The sequence below is a fragment of the Lynx rufus genome, unplaced genomic scaffold (genome assembly GCF_022079265.1).
Source record: "Lynx rufus isolate CCGP_SWC_20201006 ecotype Redwood Valley unplaced genomic scaffold, mLynRuf1.p SCAF_9, whole genome shotgun sequence".
NCBI lineage: Eukaryota > Metazoa > Chordata > Mammalia > Carnivora > Felidae > Lynx > Lynx rufus.
The window spans coordinates 60,903,569-60,910,484 of record NW_025814897.1 but is presented as its reverse complement, the minus strand read 5'-3'; the positions used below and the strand labels follow the sequence as shown (position 1 = coordinate 60,910,484).

At 35.4% G+C, this 6,916-nt stretch overlaps 1 pseudogene; it reads left to right on the top strand.

The window, feature by feature from the left end:
- The first annotated feature begins 1,208 nt into the window (after positions 1 to 1,208).
- Positions 1,209 to 2,152, top strand: LOC124505935 (olfactory receptor 51F2-like; annotated as a pseudogene).
- Positions 2,153 to 6,916: the final 4,764 nt, after the last annotated feature.

Below are 6,916 nucleotides of genomic sequence, written 5' to 3'. Positions count from 1 at the left end.
GACTTCATGGTTCCAAATGTTCATGAAGGACCAACGGTATTCCAGCCAATGACTAGGACTAAGAGGAAAGTTACCAGTTTCTGAGAAGCCAAAGAGAAGAAAATTTAGGGTATTCAGAGCACCACCATATTGGCTTAGTGAAGCTCTTAGCAAGACTTTCCAGTACATTAAGGGGACTAGATCACAAGAGTTAAGTCAATACAGGAAAGAAGAAAGGAAGGAGAAGAAAACTTACCCAGGACCTCATCTACAAAATAGTAAGTCTCATTTCAGATGCTACCTATTGGTGGAGCTGAAAGCTCAAATGTGTGTTTGCTTTCATGAAGACACCCTCTGTAAATATACTCTTCTGAGGCTATATGTAAGTAACAGATGGCAATGATCACAACAACACTAAGCTGGCCTCTGTACATGCAGTTCACTCTTAGCTTTGAAATTGAATACAGTTGTCTTTGAAAGAGACTAACTGCTGACAATGATGCTACAGAAAATTTTCTTTAACAATTATGTGTCAACACTACAGTAATAACAGATAAGAAAATAAAAAATCAATATTAGAAATCTAACCTCAGATTAGAAGCAACCTTAACAAGCCAGGGATAAGATCCATTGATGAAGAAATAATGAATAGGTTATTTTGACGTATAAAATTATTTCCTGAAAAGACATTTAAATGTCTTTAGACATTTAAGACATAAAGACATAAAAGACATTTAAAATGTCTTTAAAGTGTATGACAAATTCCATGATAATGCACTAAAATAAAAACACTCAAAGATATGTATATTTTATTAAGTAATAAATCTTACTTTTAAAAACTAATATTACTTTGAGAAATCCATTAAATTCTTGACATTTTCAGATTATCTTGCTACAATTCTCTATGCAGGAAGTACAGAGAAGGGGGAAAGAAAATGCTTAGAGTTAAAGAGAAAGACAAGAAAAAGTACTGCTGAGATAAAAAAAAAAAATTCCTATTCTCTTTTGTGAATTAGGAAATATGAATCATGGAGGGGAAGCTCAATAAAGCAAAAAGAAAAGAAATAACTGAGAAGCAAAAAGGACTTCCTGATGAAGTCCTAGGAGTAATCTGCAATTTGATTTCTCTAACTACAGTTAATAGAAATCACAATTAAATTGCTGAATGGTGTTTTCATTTCTCCTTCTAGGGTATTTTATTTCAAAAGAATTATTCTTCCATAGTAATGATGTCATCCTTTCCTAACATCACTTCAACTTCTCTATTCTTTTTCCTGACGGGAAAACATCTCCAGGTCTTGAAGCTACCCACACCTGGACCTTCATCCTCTTCTGCTATCTGTACATGACTTCCCTCTCTGGGAATGCTTTAATCCTGTTTTTCACCATCACCAAGTCAAGTCTCCATGCACCTATGTACTATTTCCTCTCTATGCTCTCAACCACTGACTTGGGCTTGTATATTTCAACGCTGGTCACTATGTTGGGTATATTCTGGTTCAGTGCAAGACAAATCAGTTTCCATGCCTGTGTTGCCCAGACATTCTTCATTCAACTCTTTACCATCATGGAGTCCTCAGTGCTCCTGGCAATGGCCTTTGACCACTTCATTGCCATTTGTAACCCACTGAGCTATGTTGCCAACTTAACTGATTCCAGAATTGTCAAAGTATGGTTTGCCGTCCTTGTCAGGGTAACAGTGATCCTAGTGCCTCTGGTCCTACTTCTTAAACGTTTATCCTTCTGCCAAAGCCATGTGCTTCCTCATTCTTATTGTGTCCATCCTGATATAATCTGGCTTCATGTTCTGACAATAAGATCAACAGTGTTTTAGGACTTACTGCCCTTGTAGTTACTGTGGGAGTGGACTCCACCTTTATTTTTCTCTCCTATATTCTGATTATTAAGACTACCCTAAACATTGCTTCCCTAGAGGACTGGCATAAAGCCTTTAGCACTTGTATTTCCCACATAGGTGCTGTGGCCATCTTCTACATTCCTCTCATTAGCTTGTGCTTTGTCCATAGGTTTGGGAAAAAGGCGCCTCCTTATGTTACACATTCTTATGGTTAATGTGTGTTTGCTTCTTCCACCAGTGATGAATCCTATTATTTACAGTGTAAAAACCAAGCAGATCCGTAGGGCCATTAAAAAAGTCCTCTTTCCCAAGTGATTTGAGGTTTGACTCTAATACCTTTTTAATAAAATCTACTCCTTAGCTATCATTTCCAAGACCTAGTGTTTAATCAGTATGCTTTCATTAGTGACCTGAAACCAAAAAAACTAGAAAGTTGGGTAGGATGGGTAGGAGATGCAATTTGACAGAAATTTATGTTTTATCTTCAATAGAACTATTACTAATCTACTCTTTAAAAATAAGCAATAAAATATCTTAATATTATGGGTATAATATAATATCCCAATAATATCCTAATATTATGGGATATATATATATATATATATATATGTATATGTTTATTTATTTATTCTGGGGGGGAGGGAGAGGGAGAGAGAGACAGAGAAAGAGAGAGAGAGAGAGAGAGAGAGAGAGGGAATCCCAAGCATGCTCCACACTGTCAGCACCGAGCCTGATATGGGGCTCAAACTCATGAGCCATGAGATCATGACCTGAGCCAAAATGAAGAGTCAGATGCTCAACCGACTGAGCCATCCAGGTGCGCCTGGGTATTATATATATTAATATAAATTTCTGGAAGCATGAATGAAAATAGGTAACATGAATGCTTTGCCCATTATTTGCCTCCAAAATTATACTTAAAACTGTAACACATCTTTCTGTCTCATTTTGTTTTTTTAAAGTATACATAATAAAAAGTTATTAAGTTTTGCTTAATCTTCAATTAAACCCTGCTGTCTATTATCCTTTTTTTATATTTTTAAAAAATGTTTATCTATTTATTTTGTGAGAGAGAGAGAGAGAGAGAGAGAGAGAGAGAATGAGCAGGGGAGGGGCAGAGAGAGAGAGAGAGAGAGAGAGAGAGAGAGAATTTCAAGCAGGCTCCACACCATCAGCACAGAGCCCAACACGGGGCTTGATCTCACAAACCATGAGATCATGACCTCAGCTGAAATCAAGAGTCCAACGCTTAACTGACTGAGCCACCCATGCACCCCTATCTATTATTCTGATATATAATTTAACCACCATTGATTCATTCTTTCATTTACTGGGTGTCTCCTATTGCCAGACACTGCACAATATGATAGGGTGGCAGAGACAAACAACAAGATATTATCATAATTAGTGAAATATGTAGATATAAAGCAACCAATCAAAATCTGATGTACTATGTGATATGTGACAATATGTAAGCAAAATGATTAATAGAATGTGTAAGAATAATATATTCTTAGCAATGTTGTTGCTATTTTCCAAGCTGGGAAGATCAAGATACCATCAAAATGTGCTCTTCAAACTGTAAAGTCAAGGGGTACCTGGGTAGCTCAGTCAGTTAAGCCTCTGACTCTTGACTTTGGCTCAAGTCATGGTCTCACAGTGGTGGGATTGAACCCCCTGTGGGGTTCCACACAGAGCTTGGAGCCTGCTTGGGTCTCTCTCTCTCTCCCTTTCTCTCTGCCCCCCCCAACTCATGTTTTCTCTCAATAAATAAATACATAAACAAACAAACAAACATTTTTTAAAAAACTATAAACTAAAGAACTGGAAAGATCAATTTTCAGAATAGCAGAAAGATCAAGCCCAGCACTGGGCTGCACACTGGGCAGGAAGCCTATTACAAAAAAAAAAAAAAAAAAAAAGGGAAGAATGGTAACATGAGGAAATCTATGGATAGTTTCCCCAGGGAAACAACCATAAATCGTGAAAATTATATATAGACATGGGTATAAACATTTAAATTCTCTGAAAATTGCCCTAAGTGCATACAGCTGAAGAACTGTTCAAGAAAATCTATTAAATTACTGTAAGAACAGTGGGAGTCTGTGGCCCTTGAATAGGAGCCAGCATTTGCCCCTCCCTTCCCCCACAGTACAGCATATTGATAGCTCCACTCCGTGTAGCTAAGGACATAGGGCTTCCTTCCCCAGCCCCAGCCCCACCCCCATCTTCACCAGTTGTCAGTCTAAGGCTACGATATCTCCTGGAAAGGGCAGACCACCATATTCCTCATTCTTTTCACCTCAGCTCCAACTGTGGAAGCTAAATTCCAGGTGAATGCAGTCAAGAGGTCAGTGGCTGTCTTCATGCACTCAGCCATAGTCATACTGCAGAAGCTCTATCCCAGGCATGGCAGCCAGAGAATACTGGGGCCTCAATCACTCTTTCCCTAGCTCTATTATAAGGAACAGGATTCACAACAAGAGAGGCAAACTGAATAGGCCATATTCTATCCTGCCTATCTATGCATGTAAATCAGGGGATTAACTCCAAGAGAAATAGGCCACAATGGAATTAAATTATAAATGAGTAAAAAAAATTTGTAAATTCACAAATACTAGAAAATTAAACAATATACTCCTAAAAATAATGGGCCAAAAAAGAAATCACGAAAGGATTTAGAAAGTACTTTGAGATGAATGAAAATAAAGACATGACATACCAAAATTGTGAGGTGAAGCTAAAGATTGCTTAGAGGAAAATTTATAGCCATAATGCCTACATTGAAAAAGAAAGTATCTCAAATCAATTACCTAACCATACACTTTAAAATGCTGGGGGAAAAGAGCAAACTGACTTTAAATCAAGCAAAAAGAAGATGGGTGCCTGGGTGGCCCAGTCAGTTAAGCGTCTGACTTTGGCTCAGGCAATGATCTCGTGGTTTGTAAGCTCAAACCCTGCATCTGGCTCTGTTCTGACAGCTCAGAGCCTGGAGCCTGCTTCAGATTCTGTGTCTACCTCACTCTCTGCCCCTCCCTGCTTGCACTCTGTCTATCTCTCTAAAAAATAAATAAACGTTAAAAAATTAAAAGCAAAAAGAAGAAAATAATAATGATTAAGCTAGTGGAAATTAATTAAATAGAGAATTAAAAAACAATATATAAAATCAACAAAACCAAAAGTTGGTTCTTTGATAATCATGAGTCAGTAATTTTTAAATTTCCAAAGAAGAAAAACCCAGATCTAGATGAATTCACTGGTTAATTAACCAAACACCTAAAGAAAAATTAATGTTAATTTTTCAAAAATTCTTTCAGAAAATGGAAGAGGAGAGAACACATCCAACTCATTCTATTGGTGCCATTTTACCCTGATGTCAAAATCAAAGACATCACAGGAAAGAATATTAAAAACCAATATATCTTGTGAATAGAGATGCAAATATCCTCAATAACATATTATCAAACCAAATTCAGCAACATATAGAAAAGATTATATACTATAACCAAGGGGGATTCATCCCAGAAATGGAAGGTTTATTTAAAGTTGGGGGGAAAAAAAGAAAAAAATATACATATACTTACACTAAAACAATAGAATAACAGACAAAAACAAAATGATCATCTCAATATATGAATAGATGCAGGAAAAACTTTTGACAAAATTGAACATCATTTATGGTAAAAGAACTCAAAAATTAGGAAGAAAAGTTACTTTCTCATTTGATAAATAGATACCTGTGAAAAGTTCAAGTAACATTATACTTAATGGTAACAGACTGAATGCTTTACCCTAAAATGATGAACAAAACAAGGATGTCCATTCTCACCAATTTATTCAACATTCTATTGGAAATTCTAGCCAGGTCAGTTTGAAAAGGCAATAAAGTAAAAGCTATCTGGATTATAAAGGAGGAAGTAAAACTATTTCTATTTGTAGATGATCTGATTTTTTTGTATAGAAGATCCTAAGAAACCTATTAAAAACTATTAAAACTAATAATAAATGACTTACGCAAAGTTACAGAATACAAGATCAAAATATAAAAAATTAATTGTATTTTTATACACTAGCAATGAACAATCCAAAACTGAAATTAAGAAAAAGTTCCATTTACAATAGCATCAAAAACAATAAATATACATGGAAATAAATTTACCCAAGGAGGGTTAAGACTTGCACACTGAGAACATTGTACACAGAAACACTGCTCAAAGAAGTAAAAGAAGTCCTAAATAAATGGAAAGATATGCTATGTTTATGGATTGACTACTTAATATGGTTACTAAGGCTATACTCTCAAATTAATATATAATGTAATATAATCCCTATCAAAATTCAAATTTCTTTGCTTAAACTGACAAGCTAGTCCCAAAATACATATGGAAATTTGAAGCACCAAATAGCCAAAACCATCTTGAAAAAGAACAAAATTGGGGGATTTACACTTAACAATTTCTAATTTCACTACATGACTATAATAATATACACAATGTAGTACTGGCATAGGATAGACATATAGATCCACGGAATAGAATTGAGGATACAAAAATAAATCCTCACATTTCTTGACCATTGTTTATTTTTTAATTTTTTAATTTTATTTAAATACAAGTTAATTAACATATATTGTAATAACAATTTCAGGAAAATTTAGTGATTCATCACTTACATATAACATACAGTGCTCATCACAACAAGTGGCCTCCTTAATGCCCATCACCCATTTAGCCCATCCTCCCACCCAACACCCCTCCAGCAACCCTCAGTTTGTTTTCTTTATTTTAGAGTCTCTTATGGTTTGCCTCTCTCTCTCTTTTTATTTTATTTTCCCTTCTGTTCCCCTAGGATCCACTTTGTTTCTTAAATTCCACATGTGAATAAAATCATATGATATTTGTCTTTCTCTGATTGACTTATTTTGCTTAGCATAGTACACCTTAGGTCCATCCACATTGTTGCAAATGGTAAGATTTCATTCTTTTTGATGGCTGAGTAATATTCCATCGTATATATATCACCTCTTCTTTATCCATTCATCAGTCTATGGACATTTGGGCTCTTGCCATAATTTGGCTA